We start from the raw sequence: 22675 nt of genomic DNA, 5'->3' as shown, positions 1-22675 counted from the left end.
AGAGGCACGAGGAGATGGTAAAACCTTAAAACTGACCCTTAGATATGCCCCTGTTGTGTCCAGGACTGCATCATTGAATCCTACACACATGGGTATGACCACATCTGGCAGGGTAATATAATAAACCTGGGAGATATATATATATATATATTGTAAGGATTTCACCTTGGGGATAGCTCTGGGATTGCCCTTGACACTGCCACAGGGCATGTTTCCACTTCAATCAGCAGGCAAACAATGGTATTTTATGCAAGACTGGCCCCTTGCCAGCTTTTTTTAGACAGGTGGCAGGATAAATAAAAACATAAGACAGGAAAAAAACAAAACCCTAGACTGTCCAGTCACTAACTACACAATCCAGCATGCCCTGACTATCCACTGGTGGGCTTTCCCCAGCCAACTAAACTTATGTCTTCTGCAATCTTCTACTCACTGTTCAAACACAGAGTTTGCAACCTCTTGCTGTGTGTCTCATCACTTTTTTGGGGCCACTCACAGCTCGGACTGTGTGTTCCTCAGCAGGACCCCTGCCTCCCCCACAGCTACCTTGCTGTCTTCAAGGGAGAGCCCCAACTACTGTCTATGACAGTAAGCGCAGCACCCAGCTCCATGTGTACTCTCTTCAGTACTTCTGCATTGTTACGCCGAGCGCTCCGGGTCCCCGCTCCTCCCCGGAGCGCTCGCTTCACTCTCCCCGCGGCAGCGCTCCGGTCACGTCCTCTGACCCGGGGCGCTGCGATTCCACTGCCAGCCGGGATGCGATTCGCGATGCGGGTAGCGCCCGCTCGCGATGCGCACCCCGGCTCCCCTACCTGACTCGCTCTCCGTCTGTTCTGTCCCGGCGCGCGCGGCCCCGCTCCCTAGGGCGCGCGCGCGCCGGGTCTCTGCGATTTAAAGGGCCACTGCGCCGCTGATTGGCGCAGTGGTTCCAATTAGTGTGTTCACCTGTGCACTTCCCTATATCACCTCACTTCCCCTGCACTCCCTTGCCGGATCTTGTTGCCTTAGTGCCAGTGAAAGCGTTCCTTGTGTGTTCCTTGCCTGTGTTTCCAGACCTTCTGCCGTTGCCCCTGACTACGATCCTTGCTGCCTGCCCCGACCTTCTGCTACGTCCGACCTTGCTTTTGCCTACTCCCTTGTACCGCGCCTATCTTCAGCAGCCAGAGAGGTGAGCCGTTGCTAGTGGATACGACCTGGTCACTACCGCCGCAGCAAGACCATCCCGCTTTGCGGCGGGCTCTGGTGAAAACCAGTAGTGGCTTAGAACCGGTCCACTAGCACGGTCCACGCCAATCCCTCTCTGGCACAGAGGATCCACTACCTGCCAGCCGGCATCGTGACAGTAGATCCGGCCATGGATCCCGCTGAAGTTCCTCTGCCAGTTGTCGCTGACCTCACCACGGTGGTCGCCCAGCAGTCACAACAGATAGCGCAACAAGGCCAACAGCTGTCTCAACTGACCGTTATGCTACAACAGTTAATACCACAGCTTCAGCAGTCATCTCCTCCGCCAGCTCCTGCACCTCCTCCGCAGCGAGTGGCCGCTCCTGGGATACGCTTATCCTTGCCGGATAAATTTGATGGGGACTCTAAGTTTTGCCGTGGCTTTCTTTCCCAATGTTCCCTGCATCTGGAGATGATGTCGGACCTGTTTCCCACTGAAAGGTCTAAGGTGGCTTTCGTAGTCAGCCTTCTGTCCGGAAAAGCCCTGTCATGGGCCACACCGCTCTGGGACCGCAATGACCCCGTCACTGCCTCTGTACACTCCTTCTTCTCGGAAATCCGAAGTGTCTTTGAGGAACCTGCCCGAGCCTCTTCTGCTGAGACTGCCCTGTTGAACCTGGTCCAGGGTAATTCTTCCGTTGGCGAGTATGCCGTACAATTCCGTACTCTTGCTTCAGAATTGTCCTGGAATAATGAGGCCCTCTGCGCGACCTTCAAAAAAGGCCTATCCAGCAACATTAAAGATGTTCTGGCCGCACGAGAAATTCCTGCTAATCTACATGAACTTATTCACCTAGCCACTCGCATTGACATGCGTTTTTCCGAAAGGCGTCAGGAACTCCGCCAAGATATGGACTCTGTTCGCACGAGGCGTTTCTTCTCCTCGGCTCCTCTCTCCTCTGGTCCCCTGCAATCTGTTCCTGTGCCTCCCGCCGTGGAGGCTATGCAGGTCGACCGGTCTCGCCTGACACCTCAAGAGAGGACACGACGCCGTATGGAGAACCTCTGCCTGTACTGTGCTAGTACCGAACACTTCCTCAGAGATTGTCCTATCCGTCCTCCCCGCCTGGAAAGACGTACGCTGACTCCGCACAAAGGTGAGACAGTCCTTGATGTCTACTCTGCTTCTCCACGTCTTACTGTGCCTGTGCGGATGTCTGCCTCTGCCTTCTCCTTCTCTACAGTGGCCTTCTTGGACTCTGGATCTGCAGGAAATTTTATTTTGGCCTCTCTCGTCAAAAGGTTCAACATCCCGGTGACCAGTCTCGCCAGACCCCTCTACATCAATTGTGTAAATAATGAAAGATTGGACTGTACCATACGTTTCCGCACGGAGCCCCTTCTTATGAGCATCGGATCTCATCATGAGAGGATTGAACTTTTGGTCCTCCCCAATTGCACCTCGGAAATTCTCCTTGGACTTCCCTGGCTTCAACTTCATTCCCCTACCCTGGATTGGTCCACTGGGGAGATCAAGAGTTGGGGGTCCTCTTGTTCCAAGAACTGTCTAAAACCGGTTCCCAGTAACCCTTGCCGTAACTCTGTGGTTCCTCCAGTAACCGGTCTCCCTAAGGCCTATATGGACTTCGCGGATGTTTTCTGCAAAAAACAAGCTGAGACTCTACCTCCTCACAGGCCTTATGATTGCCCTATCGACCTCCTCCCGGGCACTACTCCACCCCGGGGCAGAATTTATCCTCTCTCTGCCCCAGAGACTCTTGCCATGTCCGAATACGTCCAGGAGAATCTAAAAAAGGGCTTTATCCGTAAATCCTCCTCTCCTGCCGGAGCCGGATTTTTCTTTGTGTCCAAAAAAGATGGCTCCCTACGTCCTTGCATTGACTACCGCGGTCTTAATAAAATCACGGTTAAGAACCGCTACCCCTTACCCCTCATCTCTGAACTCTTTGATCGCCTCCAAGGTGCCCACATCTTCACTAAATTGGACTTAAGAGGCGCCTATAACCTCATCCGCATCAGAGAGGGGGACGAGTGGAAAACGGCATTTAACACCAGAGATGGACACTTTGAGTATCTGGTCATGCCCTTTGGACTGTGCAACGCCCCTGCCGTCTTCCAAGACTTTGTCAATGAAATTTTTCGTGATCTGTTATACTCCTGTGTTGTTGTATATCTGGACGATATCCTAATTTTTTCTGCCAATCTAGAAGAACACCGCCAGCATGTCCGTATGGTTCTTCAGAGACTTCGTGACAATCAACTCTATGCCAAAATTGAGAAATGTCTGTTTGAATGCCAATCTCTTCCTTTTCTAGGATATTTGGTCTCTGGCCAGGGACTACAGATGGATCCAGACAAACTCTCTGCCGTCTTAGATTGGCCACGCCCCTCCGGACTCCGTGCTATCCAACGCTTTTTGGGGTTCGCCAATTATTACAGGCAATTTATTCCACATTTTTCTACCATTGTGGCTCCTATCGTGGCTTTAACCAAAAAGAATGCTGATCCCAAGTCCTGGCCTCCTCAAGCAGAAGACGCCTTTAAACGACTCAAGTCTGCCTTTTCTTCGGCTCCCGTCCTCTCCAGACCTGACCCTTCCAAACCCTTCCTATTGGAGGTTGATGCCTCCTCAGTGGGAGCTGGAGCTGTTCTTCTACAAAAGAATTCTTCCGGGCATGCTGTCACTTGTGGTTTTTTCTCTAGGACCTTCTCTCCAGCGGAGAGGAACTACTCCATCGGGGATCGAGAGCTTCTAGCCATTAAATTAGCACTTGAGGAATGGAGGCATCTGCTGGAGGGATCAAGTTCTCCTGTTATTATCTACACCGACCACAAGAACCTCTCCTACCTCCAGTCTGCCCAACGGCTGAATCCTCGCCAGGCCCGGTGGTCTCTGTTCTTTGCCCGATTTAATTTTGAGATTCACTTTCGTCCTGCCGATAAGAACATTAGGGCCGATGCTCTCTCTCGTTCCTCGGATGCCTCAGAAGTTGAACTCTCTCCGCAACACATCATTCCACCTGACTGCCTGATCTCCACTTCTCCTGCCTCCATCAGGCAGACTCCTCCAGGAAAGACCTTTGTTTCTCCTCGCCAACGCCTCGGAATCCTCAAATGGGGTCACTCCTCCCATCTCGCAGGTCATGCGGGTATCAAGAAATCTGTGCAACTCATCTCCCGCTTCTATTGGTGGCCGACTCTGGAGACGGATGTTGTGGACTTTGTGCGAGCCTGCACTATCTGTGCCCGGGATAAGACTCCTCGCCAGAAGCCCGCTGGTTTTCTTCATCCTCTGCCTGTCCCCGAACAGCCTTGGTCTCTGATTGGTATGGATTTTATTACTGATTTACCCCCTTCCCGTGGCAACACTGTTATTTGGGTGGTCGTTGATCGATTCTCCAAAATGGCACATTTCATCCCTCTTCCTGGTCTTCCTTCTGCGCCTCAGTTGGCTAAACAATTTTTTGTACACATTTTTCGTCTTCACGGGTTGCCTACGCAGATTGTCTCGGATAGAGGCGTCCAATTCGTGTCTAAATTCTGGAGGGCTCTCTGTAAACAACTCAAGATTAAATTAAATTTTTCTTCTGCATATCATCCCCAGTCCAATGGACAAGTAGAAAGGATTAACCAGATCTTGGGTGATTATTTGCGACATTTTGTTTCCTCCCGCCAGGATGACTGGGCAGATCTCCTCCCATGGGCCGAATTCTCGTATAACTTCAGGGTCTCTGAGTCTTCCTCCAAATCCCCATTTTTCGTGGTGTACGGCCGTCACCCTCTTCCCCCCCTCCCTACTCCCTTGCCCTCTGGTCTGCCCGCTGTGGATGAAATTTCTCGTGACCTTTCCATCATATGGAGAGAGACCCAAAATTCTCTCTTACAGGCTTCATCACGCATGAAGAAGTTCGCGGATAAGAAAAGAAGAGCTCCCCCCGTTTTTTCCCCTGGAGACAAGGTATGGCTCTCCGCTAAATATGTCCGCTTCCGTGTCCCTAGCTACAAGTTGGGACCACGCTATCTTGGTCCTTTCAAAATTTTGTGTCAAATTAATCCTGTCTCTTATAAACTTCTTCTTCCTCCCTCTCTTCGTATCCCTAATGCCTTTCACGTCTCTCTTCTCAAACCACTCATCCTCAACCGTTTTTCTCCCAAATCTGTTCCTCCCACTCCTGTTTCCGGCTCCTCGGACATCTTCTCGGTCAAAGAAATTTTAGCTGCCAAAAAGGTCAGAGGGAAAAATTTTTTTTTAGTGGACTGGGAGGGTTGTGGTCCTGAAGAGAGATCCTGGGAACCTGAGGACAACATCCTAGACAAAAGTCTGCTCCTCAGGTTCTCAGGCTCTAAGAAGAGGGGGAGACCCAAGGGGGGGGGTACTGTTACGCCGAGCGCTCCGGGTCCCCGCTCCTCCCCGGAGCGCTCGCTTCACTCTCCCCGCGGCAGCGCTCCGGTCACGTCCTCTGACCCGGGGCGCTGCGATTCCACTGCCAGCCGGGATGCGATTCGCGATGCGGGTAGCGCCCGCTCGCGATGCGCACCCCGGCTCCCCTACCTGACTCGCTCTCCGTCTGTTCTGTCCCGGCGCGCGCGGCCCCGCTCCCTAGGGCGGGCGCGCGCCGGGTCTCTGCGATTTAAAGGGCCACTGCGCCGCTGATTGGCGCAGTGGTTCCAATTAGTGTGTTCACCTGTGCACTTCCCTATATCACCTCACTTCCCCTGCACTCCCTTGCCGGATCTTGTTGCCTTAGTGCCAGTGAAAGCGTTCCTTGTGTGTTCCTTGCCTGTGTTTCCAGACCTTCTGCCGTTGCCCCTGACTACGATCCTTGCTGCCTGCCCCGACCTTCTGCTACGTCCGACCTTGCTTTTGCCTACTCCCTTGTACCGCGCCTATCTTCAGCAGCCAGAGAGGTGAGCCGTTGCTAGTGGATACGACCTGGTCACTACCGCCGCAGCAAGACCATCCCGCTTTGCGGCGGGCTCTGGTGAAAACCAGTAGTGGCTTAGAACCGGTCCACTAGCACGGTCCACGCCAATCCCTCTCTGGCACAGAGGATCCACTACCTGCCAGCCGGCATCGTGACATGCATTATCCACAGACATCTCTGTAGCTTCTTTTCCGATCACCTCTTCCAGATAACCGAGCAATTCTAGCCCCACTTTGGGCTCATCTTCAGCTGGCGGATGGACCCCATGTTCCTTTACCTGATCCGTTTCTGGTTTTACTGGAGATTCTGTTTCAGTCAGAGACACACTTGTCACTTGAGTCTCTGGATCCTCCTGGACTTGACTCACAGTCTGTTCTTCAGCTCCCCTAGAGTCTTGCAGACCCCTACCTGACATGTATCTAGTGATTGCTGACATTCCCTATTCTCAGCCTCTGCTGAGTAACTCTCAACTAGTGTGTGGTGCAAGCCAAGTGTTGTGGGCCTATCAGATGTACCTGCTCTAGTCACCCGACAGTCTTCCCATGGAAAATCAGTACCCAGTATGACATCCTACTCCAAGGAGGGCTCTATTGCAACCTTGTGACTCATAGTACCATAGGGAGTAGAAATACAGACATTAACCGTTTTATAACCTCAAATAACTGCCTGAATAGACACTATGACAGGGTCCAGCTTCACCAGACTTAATATACCCCAAGGCTCTAGCAAAGCAGTCATCTTTTTACCACCTACTACCAGCTCACACAGGTTTTCTTTTGTCCCGTCAGAGTTGGCAGCAGTATACTTAACTTGAGAACACATAGACATGATTTTTTGACAAAAAACATTATCACATTGCATAGGTTCAAAATTTACAGGGCAGTTCACACAGTCAAGTAGTGACACACCACCCACCATTACCACAGAAACCTTTGTTTGCAGTTTCTTTGACACATTCTCCCCATTCCACAATTGCCAAAAATATGGGAAGTCTCTGCCCAGTATAATCTCTATCTCAAGCTCGGCACACACCTCCATAACATGGCTCACTGTCCCATAACAGGTTCCAAAGTCACCTAGAACAGTCTCACCAGATTCTGGTCGAATCTTCACAAATGGTATTATGTCTGGCATGACTCTGGATACAGCCTGGCGATAGTCCAATTCCACGTACAGTGGGATACCACCCACCATCAATGCACAGATCCTCACATCCATCTTTTCTGGCCTCCTGACCAGAGGATAATCAGGTGCGAAGACATCCTCTTGCTGAACTGCAGCCAATTTCATTAAGGTGCTCACCATAGCATCCATCTTGGCGAGAACCGGTTGCTTTCCACGTCGGTTGCTCCTAGCAATAGCATTTCAACGTCGATCCATCTTTGCAAAACAAACAACACAGCTGACTGCTGTTGTGCTGCGCAGGTGGCCCGTCCACCTGTCTCCTTAGCTGAGAGAGAGCGCTCACTTACTTGACGTGATCCATTGCCCCTAGAAACACTTTCACAGACTCAGTCCTGCTCTTGTACTCCACACCTGGGCTTGTCCGAATTACAACATGCAGGGTGGGTTGCTCCTGGCAACCACTTCACTTCAACTCGACCGTTGGTTGCTCTTAACATTGTCCTGACCGCATCCTCCACCAATTGTAAGGATTTCACCCTGGGGATAGCTCTAGGATCATCCTTGACACTGCCACAGGACATGTTTCCACTTCAATCAGCAGGCAAACAACAGTATTTTATGCAAGACTGGCCCCTCGCCAGCTTTATTAGACAGGTTGCTGGATAAATAAAAACATAAGACAGGAACAAAACAAAATCCTAGACCGTCCAGTCACTAACTACACAATCCAGCATGCCCTGACTATCCACTGGTGGGCTTTTCCCAGCCAATTAAACTTATGCCTCCTGCAACCTTCTACTCACTGTTCACACACAGAGTTTGCAACCTCTTGCTGTGTATCTCGTCCACACCACTCTTTGGGGCCACTCACAGCTTGGGTATGTATTAACCTCAGCAGGACCCCTGACTCCCCCCACAGCCCCCCTGTTGTCTTCTAGGGAGAGCCCCAACTATTGTGTCTGTGTTCTTTTTAACCCCTTAAGGACCAAGCGTTTTTCTGTTTTTGCACTTTAGTTTTTTCCTCCTTACCTTTTAAAATCATGACCTTTTCAATTTTGCACCTAAAAATCCATTTGAGGGCTTATTTTTCGCGCCACCAATTCTAATTAGTGATGACATCAGTCATTTTACCCAAAAAATCGACAGCAAAGGGGGCAAAAAAAACCTTTATGCAACAAAATTGAAGAAAAAACACAATCTTGTAAATTTTGAGGGCTTCCGTTTCTACGCAGTACATTTTTTGAAAAAATTATACCTTCTCTTTATTCTGTTGGTCCATACGATTAAAATGATACCCTACTTATATAGGTTTGATTTTTTTGTACTTTTGAAAAAAATCATGACTGCATGCACGAAAATTAATACATTTAAAATTGTTATCTTCTGACCCCTATAACTTTTACATTTTTCTGTGTACGGGCCGGTATGAGGGCTCATTTTTTGAGCCATGATCTGAAGTTTTAATAAGTTCCATTTTTGTTTTGATCTGACTTTTTAATCGCTTTTTAATTTCTTTTTTTATGGTATAAAAAGTGACCAAAAATACGCTATTTTGGATTTTTTTTGCGCGTACGCCATTGACTGTGCAGTTTAATATATAATATATTTTTTTAGTTTGGACATTTACGCACGTGGCAATACCACATATGTTTATTTTTATTATGTTTATATATTTTTTTATAGGGAATTTGGGAAAAGGTTAATGTGTGTGTTTTTAACTTTTTTTTTTTTACACTTTTAGTCCTCTTAGAGGACTTTTAGGAGGAATCATTAGATTCCTCATACAGTTCAATGTGGTTACATAAAACCACATTGATCTGTGTGCTCTGCGCTCGATTGATAAAGCCTGGTCCTGCCAGGCTTTATCATTCAGAGCGCAAGAGCGCCGTGGAAGGAGAGGTAAGCCCTCAGGCTACCTCCACAGTGAATCAACCCCCCCCCCCCCCCCGCGCGCGCGCACGCGCGATCGTGCTGCTGGGGGGCGATCCACCCCACTGGACCACGAGGGATGGGATACAGGCACCTTTAGACGCCACTGTCAGCTGTCACTACCATGATTGCTAATACTGATCTGTTCTTTGTATAGGACATAGAACAGATCAGTGTTATCGGTCATCTCCTGCTCTGGTCTGCTCGATCTCAGACCAGAGCAGGAGACGCCGGGAGCCGGAAGGAGGAAGGAGAGGGGACCTCCGTGCGACGTTCTGAATGATCGGATCCCAACAGCAGCGCTGCGGGCGATCCGATCATTCATTCAAATCGCGCACTGCCGCAGATGCCGGGATCTGTATTGATCCCGGCACCTGAGGGGTTAATGGCGGATGCCCGCGAGATCACGGGCGTCGGCCATTGCCGGCAGGTCCCTGGCTGCGATCAGCAGCCGGGATCAGCCGCGCATGACACGGGCATCGCTCCGATGCCCGCGGTTATGCACAGGACATAAATGTACGTCCTGGTGCGTTAAGTACCACCTCACCAGGACGTACATTTACGTCCTGCGTCCTTAAGGGGTTAAACAGACTTCCCCTTTCTGCTGCCTCATTAATTAGGCCACAGGTGGAGGTCTCTCTGTGGTGAGCTAGTGAAATACACCCTTCCTTGGCCACAGTGTCACTATATATATATATAGATAGATAGATAGATAGATAGATAGATAGATAGATAGATACAGAAATGCCATTTATATTTCTTTTCCCCCTTTGAAGGACTGATGACTGAGGAGCGGGGAGGATCAGAGAAGCTGCACTCACAGCGCAGTCAATGTGCTGGGGACAAGATCAAAGGCTTTTTTTATTGTACAAAGGCGACTTCTGTAACCTTTACTCTATTAAAAAAAAGTTTTATGTCTCTCATTTAAAAAATATCACATCCTTTCAAAAGAGAATATTGTCTGACAAGTCACTTCCTCGCAGGAAATCTTTAGATGTGATTCATGATATTAAACCTTTGCTACTATACTGTATTTTTCTGGTAAGATGAACATATCTTGTAGGGGCTTAATTTCAATTAATTTCTATATACATCTGTTTTTCTTATATACACCTTACAGTTCTCTGCATTGATTAGGGGGATTATCCTGGGGGAGGACAGGTGTGGAGCTGTTTTTGGAAGAAATTTGCTCTGTTTTCTCTTTAAAGTGGTACTCCACTGATCCATCGTTTGGAACATTTTGTTCCAAACGCTGGGTGTGGGCTGTGCCCCCCCCCCTTCAGTCGCCATGCCCCCTCCCATAGACTTGCATTGAGGGGGTGTGATATAACGTCACGAGGGGCGAGGCCAAGACGTCACACTGGGGCAGTGGAGTACCCCTTTAATGATAAAATTATGACCACAGGCAGCCACCACTATAAGGCGTTCAATGCATATGGATTCATACTGTTCCCATTGTCTTCAATATGACAAGTTTACATGTCAGCAGTAAGTATTCATGCCCCCTAGTGCCTGCTGAGGGCTAGAGTCCAGGTTAAGTGAATTTTCTATGTATTTCATTGAAATACCTCTGAATAATAGTCATACAGTTACAAAATAACCACTATAAAAAGAACAAATATTATGACCATAGTGTTACTGTACAAATCCCAGTATACCAAGGCCAATAATACAAGGAACAAATAATACCGCCACATCGTGATCACACATTACCACTGCACAGTGACTGCATAATTCTTTCATATTGTTACTGAATGAAAACCAATATACACAGACCAATATTCCAATATAGAACCTGCTTGTCTAAGCACCTCTGTATGATCACTTGCCCTTAGCATAAAAGTGGCTTACTACCAGCCACCCGCCAAAACAAACTCTATACAAGTTACTTCACACAGGAATTACCCCACAATTGGAAACCATTCCAGGAGAGGCTAGCAGATCTCAGGATTTTAGGTCAAGTTCCTTACACACTCTCTCTTAAGGCAGAGTAACTCTCAGCCATTCTTAAAGCCAACTATTAGCTGTCTCCAGCACCTGTGCTGCTCTGGGCTCATCTGAAAACCTGGAGTACCCAAGAAAGCAGTATGAAAGGCCCCACTGCCATCCTGTCTTTCATCCCATAAAAACACAGGCCCAAAATTAGGATTTACCAAAAGTTCCTAGCAAGCTTAGTCTCCTATGTTAAACATAACTCACCCAGCTTCTCCTGGAGGAAATATCTGCGTCCTGAAACCTAGTGTCCATGTAGGACAAATACCTTAGGGAAATATAGTGATCCCTGACCACCACTCCTGTCATTGTCTCACACCCCATATAGAGACCATATAGATACCAGATTAACACAGGCTTTTCTTCCCAGGCTGCCAGGAAAAGTTCTTCAAGACACAATTCCCCTCTGTGGAATTTGTTGGAAACCCCCATAGTGTCTCACATAGTAATAATGCACCCTGTTTGGTGCCCAACACAGTAATAGTACTTCCCTTATTATGACACACACAGTTACAGTGTCCCCTAAACTGTAATTGTTCCCTGTTTAGACCTCACACTATAACAGGGCACTCTATGTGTCTCATTACAGTATTTTAGGCCACAAAGAAGTATGCCCCCTTTTTGCCCCAACACACTATTTAGGCCTCTTTCGTGCCCCACACACTAGGCAGCCCCTTCTACCTGGAGTGTTGCCTTTGCCAAAAAAATATAAAAATTAAACTCATCACGCCAGATTTTCACGCTGACAACTAGATCCTGTAACTGGTGGTTCTACAAGGCAGAATGCTGACTTCTTCATTTGTTCTTTCCATTTGGTGTACAGCCTTTAACGGACTTCCTGTTTCTATGAACACTCTAGCCAGGAATTCAGCCAACTCTTTCTCCCTTCCACATTGTGAGAGGGGTTATAGTCAAGAAGGTGTAGCTGGAGGGCAATAGAGTTGGCTGAATTCCTGGCTATAGTGTCCTGACCAGACCAGAAGTTGGGCTAATAAAGACAACAGAGCTGAAAGATTGCATCAGAAGCAGAAGGAAAGCATTAAACACCATTAAAATGTATGTACATTTATTAGACAGTAGATAACAGGCTTCATCATCCAACAAAGGGTTTAATCTACAGGACTAAAAAGTAGCTTAATTTTGTCACCATAGCAATACACAGAATAATATGTTTCCTGTCAAACCATATGACTAGTGTCCAATTGTTCTTAGGTTCCAATTTTAGTGTCTGTTCCAGGTGGCTGCATTTCTACATCATGATTCCTGACATCATGTTGACAACAGAAAGTTTAAAAAGTGTCAAATATAGAGAAAAGTCCCACTGCTGGTGGAATGGGGGTATCCGGCCTTATAAAATAATGCATATGAATAAGGGGAATCATTAATTATGCCTCAATATAAAAAAAAAAATTATGCTCCAGAACCCCGATGCACTATATGTAAGTGTGTGTGGTAGGAGGGGGCGTGTCCCTCCCTTGCGGTGCCTGGAGGTGATTGGTGTGTGGTAGGAGGGTGCATGTCCCTCCCTTTTGGCGGTGGGATGTGATTGGTGTGTGGTAGGAGGGTGCATGTCCCTCCCTTGTGGCGGTAGGAGGTGATTGGTGTGGGGTAGGAGGGTGAGTGTACCTCTCTTGTAGTGGCGGGAGGTGATTGGTGTGTGGTAGGAGGGTGCATGTCCCTCCCTTGTGGCAGTGGGAGGTGATTGGTGTGTGGTAGGAGGGTGCATGTCCCTCCCTTGTGGCGGTGGGAGGTGATTGGTGTGTGGTAGGAGGGTGCATGTCCCTCCCTTGTGGTGGTGGGAGGTGATTGGTGTGTGGTAGGAGGGGGTGTGTCCCTCCCTTGTGGTGGTGGGAGGTGATTGGTGTGTGGCAGGAGGGTGCATGTCCCTCCCTTGTGGCGGTGGGAGGTGATTGGTGTGTGGTAGGAGGGTGCATGTCCCTCCCTTGTGGCGGTGGGAGGTGATTGGTGTGTGGTAGGAGGGTGCATGTCCCTCCCTTGTGGTGGTGGGAGGTGATTGGTGTGTGGTAGGAGGGGGCGTGTCCCTCCCTTGTTGGGGGTGGGAGGTGATTGGTGTGTGGTAGGAGGGTGCATGTCCCTCCCTTGTGGCAGTGGGAGGTGATTGGTGTGTGGTAGGAGGGTGCATGTCCCTCCCTTGTGGCGGTGGGAGGTGATTTGTGTGTCGTAGGAGGGGGCGTGTCCCTCCCTTGTGGCAGTGGGAGGTGATTGGTGTGTGGTAGGAGGGGGCGTGTCCCTCCCTTGTGGTGGTGGGAGGTGATTGGTGTGTGGTAGGAGGGTGCATGTCCCTCCCTTGTGGCGGTGGGAGGGGATCGGTGTGTCTGCTCATGCAGTCTTGTCCATGAGTGCTGCTGCAGGACTGATTTGTCTCCCAGTAGATATGGGAACCCCTAGTGGTGGGATTTTCAAGAATAGTTTTCTTTATTAAATATTTAAAAAAATGTAAACAACAACACTACAAAGGTCTTTAATTATCATCAGAAACAACGTAAAAAGTTTTTGGATCTGACAGTGCCCATTTAACTTATAATGGGGCCTATCAGGTTCCTATAGAGGTTCTGTTATTGTTAATAGCACTGCAGTATTTTTTATTTTATTTTTTGCCACTAATGTGAACAGATCCTCATGAATATCTTATCATACTTACGTGTCCAGCTGCTATATGGACAGTAGTTCACATAAGTTCTTTCTACTAGACCAGTGTTTTCCAACCATGGTGCCTCCAGCTGTTGCAAAACCACTACTCCCATCATGCCCGGACAGCCAACGGCTGTCCGGGCATGCTGGGAGTTGTGGTTTTGCAACAGCTGGACGCACCCTGGTTGGAAAAGACTATTCTTGCAGACAACAAACTTTTTTTTACATCAGCTTACTAAATTTAGCACAGCCCCCGTTATATATATTGGCTAAAGCCCAAAAATTTGTAAACACATTTTTTTTGGACTTTTGTCCACTTTTTGGTTTTTGTTCTGCAAAGTTACCGAATTCCTTTGAAGAATGGTGACCTGCGGTGAGCTTCATTACCTGCTCGCTTTGATGTTGAAAACAATCGGCTCGCTCGGATCCCTTTGGCGGAGAATTTCCTAATGGTGACACTCTCCGCACTACTATATATATGTGTATAAAAAGGTTTGCCTTTCATACCGTCGACTCCCTTTGTACTTTATCAAGGATCAAAGTCGAAAATATCTCCAGGTACAAACCACAATAGACTGGAACACTTAAAAAAATATATCTCAGCCCCGAAAAGCTAACTTTAGCCAAGCAACTTTTGCTGATCCTATTGATCGCGTGCTCCGAAGACCCTAAGGTTGGTCTCAAAGGGGTAGAAACAAAAGGAACGTTTGTCAACCAAGATTCCTGTACTGATTTTGCTCTTTGATCCTGGGATCTAAGGGGATGCTGGAAAAATAATTGAGCACATTTTTGGGTGGAAAAAAAAAATTTGGGACCATGAAGTTTAGTAATATAGAAACCCACAGTCATGTAGTGGTCCTGCGTGTGACCTCACTTAGTGAAAAAAAAAGGACGTGATCCTTGCCACTACAGGTATCGCATTCCCCCGCTTGGGACATAGCGTTCCGAAGCCACCTTGCTGTGGTGTGTTTGTAAGTTTTGGATAATTGCATACTCCCCTGAGGAAGTCATATACTGTGACAGAAACGTGTCTGGAGTGATGCACAATAAAAACATCTACACGCAACTGTTGCCGAAATAGGAATGACAATATGAGTCTGATAAGGGGGGTAAAAAGGATGTGCAGTTTTAGACTGTAACAATTCCCTACCACTGCAGGTATCGCATCTGCCGCTTGGGACATAGCATTCCGGACCACCTAACGGTCTCCAGGAATGGCACAAGTTTACTCAGCCTGCACTGCACCCTCTAGAAGGCTGGGGTCTTACTAAACCTCTGATTGTTGCTGTGTGTGTTGTTGTGTGTTTTTGATAATTCCATACTCCCCTGAGGACGTCACATAATGTGACAGAAACACGTTGTGAGTGACGCACAATAATAGCATCTACACGCAACTGTCACCAGAATATGAATGTCAGTATGAGTCGGATGATAAGGGGGGAATAAAGGATGTGCAGTTTCAGGCTGTAACGGTTCCCTGCCACTGTAGGTATGGCATCTCCCGCTTGGGACATTTGGGACATAGCGTTCCGCACAACCTAATTGTCTCCAGGATGGGAACAAGTTTACTCAGCCTGCAATGGTTGCACCCCTGAATGGCCGTGGTACTACTAAACCCCTGATTGTTGTTTTGTGTGTTGCTGTGTGTTTTGTATAATTGCTTACTTTCCTGAGGGCATCAATCACAGCTGGAAGGGAGATTAAAGGGGTTATCCCAGAATATATATATATATATATATATATATATATATATATATATATATATATATATAAACTGGATCCAGAAAGTTAAACAGATTTTTAAATTACTTCAATTAAAAAAATCTTAATCCTTTAAGTACTTATGAGCTGCTGAAGTTGAGTTGTTCTTTTCAGTATAAATGCTCTCTGATGACACCTGTCTCGGGAACTGTCCAGAGTAGAAGCATATCCCCATAGAAAACCTCTTCTACTCTGTGCAGTTCCCGAGACAAGCAGAGATGTCAGCAGAGAGCACGGTTGCTAGACAGAAAAGAACAACTCAACTTCAGCAGCTGATAATTATTGGAAGGATTAAGATTTCTTAATAGAAGTAATTTACAAAACTGATTAACTTTATTGAGCCCCGCCCGTGCCAGTTACAGCAAGATTTCAACACATAATAAAACTACAATTGCAGGAGAATGGCGGCGCAGATCCGGACAAGGTAGGGCTCATTTTAATCAGCGTCTCCCGCACTATCCACCAGTACCTGTGGATAGTGCGGGAGAAAACAAGTGACAGTTTTCCTTTAACATTTTTAATGCAAAGAATACAATAAGATGCACTTGGAAATAGTGGGAATGGGTTCTTAACCTGCGCCTTGTACCAGTAAACATTTTATATATACACTGTTCAGCATCGATTGGAGATGATAATACGGCAGAAAGATGTTTTTATTTATTTATTTTTTTTACTTATTATAGGCTTTTTGAAATACTTTACAGTAAGTAAAAAAATAAGTTTAAGTAAGTCAACCATGTTAGAATTAGACTGCAGCCTCCGTACCACCAAAAATTTCTCAACATGCTCATTCGAAAAGCCTATTAAAAAGAAAAATCATTACAAAGGCTTTGGCAGCTGAAGTGACATGAATCCACTACAGCGCTGCAAATTACTGCTCGCTCTCTACATATATTTATTTTTCAGCTTGCAATTTTTCTTTTTTTTGGAACGCTCTCCCGGCAGCATAATGGCCTGCAAATGAAATACAACATTAGGATTTATAGAGTTATCGAATGCCAACAAATTAAGAAACATGATTTCCACTTTACCGCCTGTAACACTCTCTAATGCCGAAGATTACTCCTCATTGAAATTCCAAAGAAAGAAAAGTGTAAAAAAAAAATAATAATAATAAAAATAAATAAATTATTGAAAAAAAAAAATCTCAGAGACCATTTTAGGGCTGCAACGATTAAAAGGAAAATGGTTATCCTGTTCACCCACACTAAACACAATGCAATGGGTTATAGTGTGGGTGAAAAGGAGACCGATGAGGGGTTACTGACTGCTATACGTACTAGGGATCGACCGATATCGATTTTTTAGGGCCGATACCGATAATCTGTGGCCTTTCAGGCCGATAGCCGATAACTTATTCCGATATTCCGGTATAAGTTATCGGCTATTTCTCCACCCCAACCCAACCCTCCCCGACCACGAAGAAGCGGCTGCAGTTCATGGATTTAAAGCTGGCGCTTTAAATCAATGAACTGCAGCGGCTTTTGCGGGGCCAGACACCGCCCCCCGCTTCTCTCCCCCTGCCGGTCCTTAGTCCAACCACCGCCCCATTGCCTCCTCCATCCCCGGTTTTATAATTACCGGGGCCCGGGATCCGCGCTACTTCCGGCTCCGGCGGCGTCCTGGGCTGACACTGTGCGCACTGACGATGACGTCGCGTTGAGGACGTCACTCGTCATTGCGCTGCGCAGCGCGCAGGACGCCGCAGGACGTCGCCGGAGCCAGAAGTGGACCCCGGGCCCCGGGAACAGGTAATTATAAAACCAGGGATGGGGGAGGCAATGGGGCAGCGGCGGTCTCTGGCCGGTGCGGTGGTGGGGGGGGCGGTGCAGTGCGGAGTACGGGGGGGCGGGGCATTATCAGATTATCGGCAAGGTAATTGCCGATATCAACGTCCAAAATCGTGAATATCGGCCGACAATATTGGCCAAACCGATAATTGGTCGATCCCTAATACGTACCTGCACTCCGGAGATCAGTCCTCCTAAGATCATCTTCCATGTTCCATGGAAGACGGAGGTGGTCCACCTCCAGCGCGCACTTCCCGGAACATGGAAGACGAGTGCAGGTACATATAGGAGTCAGTGACCCCTCATCGGTCTCCTGTTCTGATTGACCAATCAGAGTTTCCAGCGGAGAATATGAAATCACCGCACGGTAACTTCTCATTCCCTGCTGGGAGCCAGCCGGCCAGGGGTGGAGCGCAGTACGAGGTACGGAGGTGCAGGCACCATCAGTTAGGGTAAGATTCGATCTAAGAGAAAGTCCTTTTCCTTACTTTGCTGGTCCCGCATGATTGACCTACAGAACTCCATGCTGGGATCGGGTTAGGGCAGGTAAGGACCTTCTCTTAGATGGCATTATGCCCTAACTGATGGTGAACCTCCTGCGGAGGTGACAGTTTCGCCAGTGTTCCCCAACCAGGGTGCCTCGTGCTGTTGCAAGTCTACAACTCCTAGCATACCTGGACAGCCAAAGGCTAGAGGCACCCTGGTTGGGAAACACTGTGCCAAGTAATAATAGGGGCGCGGTGGAAGCAAAAAAAAACCTTGTTCGCTTGTTTTTATATGCCGACTGTACATATATTTTTTTTTAAGTAAAGCCCAAAAAATACCTTTTTTTAGACCCTGATTCATCGATTAATTTATCGGCAACAAATCAATTGTGCAATTAGTTGCTTGTCGCAGCCAAAGACTATTTCATAGTTTCTTGAGTTCTCCCAGCCTTATCCATTGCTTTAAAATATCTGAGCTGTGGACAAAACCAGCAGTCAACTCATTAAAATTTAACAACAACCTTTGAAATACATACAGAGGATACACAGGAAGCGCCGGATTCTATCACCTCGGAAAAAAAGAAAAAGTCTGTAAAAATGTCAACAAGAGATATTATTATTTTTTATGATCTGGACACTAAAGCGGTTTTAAAAGTCTGATTAGGAAGGAAAGTGCGTTACGTGTTATTTCGCCTGGCGGTTTTATTTTTTTTCCTTTGAGGCGACTGCAAATATTAATGGACACAATTTGGTTATTCTGTACCGATACTCTCCCCCCCCCCCCCCCCTTTGGGAATAGGAAGCTTTGCAGAACAAGTGAGTTAAAGAATTAAAATGAGGCAATGGGAGGGAGCGGAGAGAGGGGGGGATATGTGCGAACCTTTCCACATCTAAATGAGTCCAAGCCTTCCATGTTGCGCTTACCATATACACACATTGATATTAGTGATTCTGGGGGAGGAATCCGTCCCTGGAATTCTAATGAGCACATCGAGCCGAGCTTCTATGCCGTCTGACTAACATTACACCCCGCAAACTGGGATTCCATTTCCTCTATCCTCTGATGTATGTTATTAGGATGCAATGTAGTACACAGGGCCGGGGCTGCATCTCCTATAGGCTTTACACACTTCAATGAGATCTTTTATACATTAAATAAGTCCGTATGACTATTTTATATACAATGCGACGCAGCCTGAATAACGCTACTCATTTACGGTGAAATTAGCGGTCTCTCTTTAATGCGGTGGTCTGGAGTTATAGGGGTTAAAGAAGAAGGCTGGCTTAAGGATACTTGTTGGACAATAAAGGGTTTGTCTTATCTTAAACATTTATGACATATCTGAAGGACATACTGTGCATATCTGATAGATGTAGGTCCCAACTGTGGAACACAGACATAGAGTACATAGTCCACACAGATAATGTCCTTTTTGGATTGAAACCCAGTACCCTGGTACCACTGAGCCCCAACCAGAGGAGTAGCTTGTAGCTTCTGGGCCCTGATGCAAAATCTGCAACAGGTCCCCATATGCCAATGTGGTATGGGGTGTGATGCAGGGCAGATAGAATTACCCTAGGGGCAGATGGCGTGATTTATCCTCAATACCCAAAGGTATACCGCTGGATCCTTGGCTAGGCACGGGGGCAATAATGACTCTGACACCAAGTTACGGACAACGGTAGCTTTACTGAGTGACAGATGGTACAGTCTATGCAGTGTAGCCGGGCCCACGGAGGTGACCAGTGACTTCAAAGATCTTAAGGGCTTGCTGGAATTTGCAGTGGTTTTGGACAATTTAGTGCAGGCCACATTGACTTGACAATAGATGACAGTGACTGACTTGACTTGACTGGAGACAGACTAAGCTGTGACTCCTATGACTCCAGACATACTCCTAGACTCGACTGCACTGCACCTCAGCTAAGCTGAAAGAGAAGAAACTCCTCCCAGGGCTTTTATGGGGGAGACTCTCGTGGGATCCCATTGGTCACCCTTAAGTCACTGATACCTCCTGGGTAACAATCACATGACAAATCACATGGTAAACAGTCTTAAAAGTATAACGCCCTTACATATAACATAGAGATTATATACAATTACAGTAACCCCCCGACATGCGATGGCCCCGACATATGATAAAATCGACATACGATGGCCTCTCAGAGGCAATCGCATGTCGATATTAGCATCGACATACGATGCTTTTATATGTCGGGGCCATCGCATTAACTGCTATCCGACAGCGCAAAATGCTTAAGCTGCTGTCGGATAGCAGTTTAAGCATCCCGGGCAGGTTCGCTTTCCTATTCCCTCTGCTCCGCGTCCACTTCGCGATCCTCCGGCGTCTTCCGCATCTTCTCCAGGGTCCGGGCCTCGCTTTCCGGCATCGTTATTACGTCACTACGCACGTCGCACCGGCGCAGCAGCGTAATAATCTCACCAGAAAGCAAGGCCCGGACCCTGCAGAAGATGCGGAAGAAGCCGGAGGATCGCGAAGAAGACACCAGAGCAGCGGGACAGCATCGGGAGCCCCTGGGACAGCATCGGGAGCGGTGAGGACCTGGTCCGGAGCGGCGGGGACAGGTGAGTACAGCTTCCTATACTTTACATTGCACGGATCCCTCAACATACGATGGATTTGACAAACGATGGGTCGTTTGGAAGAATTACCATCGTATATTGAGGGACCACTGTACAATAAACAGATGCAGGGGGGTTCAGGGGACACTGCAGGAGGCTGCCTGACAGGGCAGCAAGGGTAGGAGGTAACATCTCCCGTACTGGGCTACCACAAGCTCCCCTCTTAAACACAGCTGTCCTCGGTGCCCAGTCCCGGAGGGCGGACGACTAACAGTGGCCACTTGAGCCTAGTGAGAAAAGTTCCTGGGGCATATTGGTGTAATGTCCTTCACAGGTCTGATTGTGGGAAACAAAACAAAAACAAGTCCATGTGGCACTTGATGAAAAATGTCCATACATGCTCTCTGTGGTAAACATGTGGGATTCATTACCCTTGTAACTGCAACTTTAACACAATTACGACACTTGAACACATTTGTGCGGATTGGGCTACAAGAGGCTATCAACCCAATGCCTTAGCTGCTGGGGCCCCTCGGCACTAACCACTTCTCCCCAGAACTCGATAGGTAATGTTATACAATACAATGAAGTTACCTTTCCACGTGTACTCTGTCACTATTCATGTCTGACTTATACCTCAGGGGAACCCTCTGGCCAGTAGAGTGCCCTGTATATATGGACAGGAAGAAATGGTAGACATAGATACATTTGATGATTGTGGAATGGGAGTATACGTTATGCTACAGTCCTAATCAAGACATTACATATGGCTAGACTAAATTAGTTATACATAGACTGACTATGTGGTACAACTTTATACAATATACTGTGACTTACTCTTTGTACCTAGCTTGTATTTGTCCTTGTGTCGACCGTTGGGACCTGCGTAACACCACCTCTGGAGAGTCTGGAACTCTTGCATATTCTGGAGCTCTTGGAACTTCTTGAGCTGAGGCTGGCTCTTCCATAGCAAACTCAGGAGCTGGTATGAGTTCAAGACTAACTGGAACCAGAGTCGCTGGCAGCTGTGCTGGAGAGGCTGGTGACAGAGTTGGCACTCGGGAGACTGGCGTATAGGCTGGAGCCAACGGTGTCAAGACTGGGACTGGTGTGGAGACTAGTTTGGGTTGAACCAGCCCCGGGGTTGGTGAGACACAGAAGATCGCAGACTGACTTGGAGAAAACATGGGGAAATCCATAGAGGGGTGGATTCCATTGCCTGGAACATACTCCCTCACCTGTCTAACAGCTGGAGGAGGTGGTGCTGGGAGCACTAGTAGATCTTCTTTCAGAGATCCAGTTTCGGTGGACAACTTGCGGCTCATGCCCAGGCTTATGTACCTCCATACATATACGAATATATGAGAAAAAAAGAGGACAGCGCCTCGTGTAATTCCATGGGCTAAAATATCCCAAATGCCCAAGAAAGAGTAATACTCACCTTGGGTGACACTTGGTTTTATGGATTGAACCCCTGAGTAGCGGGGTAGGGGAAGAAATCCTCGGCTGCAGCCTGCAGGGGTAACTGGGCTCTTTTCAGGAGTCAGTGAAGGTCCAGACGACAGCAGAAATAAAAAAGACCTGCGGTGGTGCTGCCCAGGTAGATGTGCAAGAAGATCGGACTCAGATGGATGGATGAAACATGTATTTTTATTCATGCATGGATCAGTTGTGCAAGAAGCGTTTTGAGGGTACAACTTCCCTCTTGTATTACAATTGCAATTGCCCTGCATTGCATTGCCGTCGTCTGGTCCACACATATACATCAGATTCCGGACAAGGTACGGCCGTTACCGTGTACGGTTTTGTCTCCCAAATAGAGTCTAACTTGTGGGTCCTTGGAAACTTCAGCAGCCAGACTTTATCGCCCAACTGAATTGGCTTGGCAGAGGCATGACGGTTATAGTCCTCCTGTTGTCTCTGCTGACCCTCGCCCTTCTTCTTGTTGACGATTTCCTTGGCCTCTAGGATTCTTCTCTCGTGGTCAGAGACCCCCTCCATGGAGGATTGCGGAGAGTTGTTGAACGGGACTTGGAGCCCAAATGTTCGGTCTTTAGGCAGCTGCCTATGTCTCCACATCATCAAGTAGAAAGGGGTGTACCCCATAGAACAGTGGACTGTGTTATAGATCTCCAATAATTTGGGCAGCAGTCAGGGATACTCTTCTCGTCTCGAAGTAGAGGCTGCTCGCAACATGTGGATAAAGACTTGATTGATGCGTTCACAGAGCCCGTTTCCCTGGGGGTG

General features: G+C 47.6%; 1 long non-coding RNA gene across 1 annotated transcript in view; it reads right to left on the bottom strand.

Annotated features, from left to right (window-relative positions):
• Positions 1-16260: 16260 nt before the first annotated feature.
• Positions 16261-22675, bottom strand: part of LOC130274421 (uncharacterized) — a 47079-nt gene continuing 40664 nt past the window's right edge. Inside the window, exons 2-3 of the long non-coding RNA XR_008844363.1 lie at positions 18184-18320; positions 16261-16523 (exon numbers count right to left, since the gene is read on the bottom strand). This is a non-coding gene — a long non-coding RNA (uncharacterized LOC130274421). The remainder of the gene's footprint in view (positions 16524-18183; positions 18321-22675) is intronic.

This window comes from Hyla sarda, chromosome 5 (genome assembly GCF_029499605.1).
Source record: "Hyla sarda isolate aHylSar1 chromosome 5, aHylSar1.hap1, whole genome shotgun sequence".
In the NCBI taxonomy this organism is placed as follows: Eukaryota; Metazoa; Chordata; class Amphibia; order Anura; family Hylidae; genus Hyla; species Hyla sarda.
This window is presented reverse-complemented; position numbering and strand designations above follow the sequence as displayed.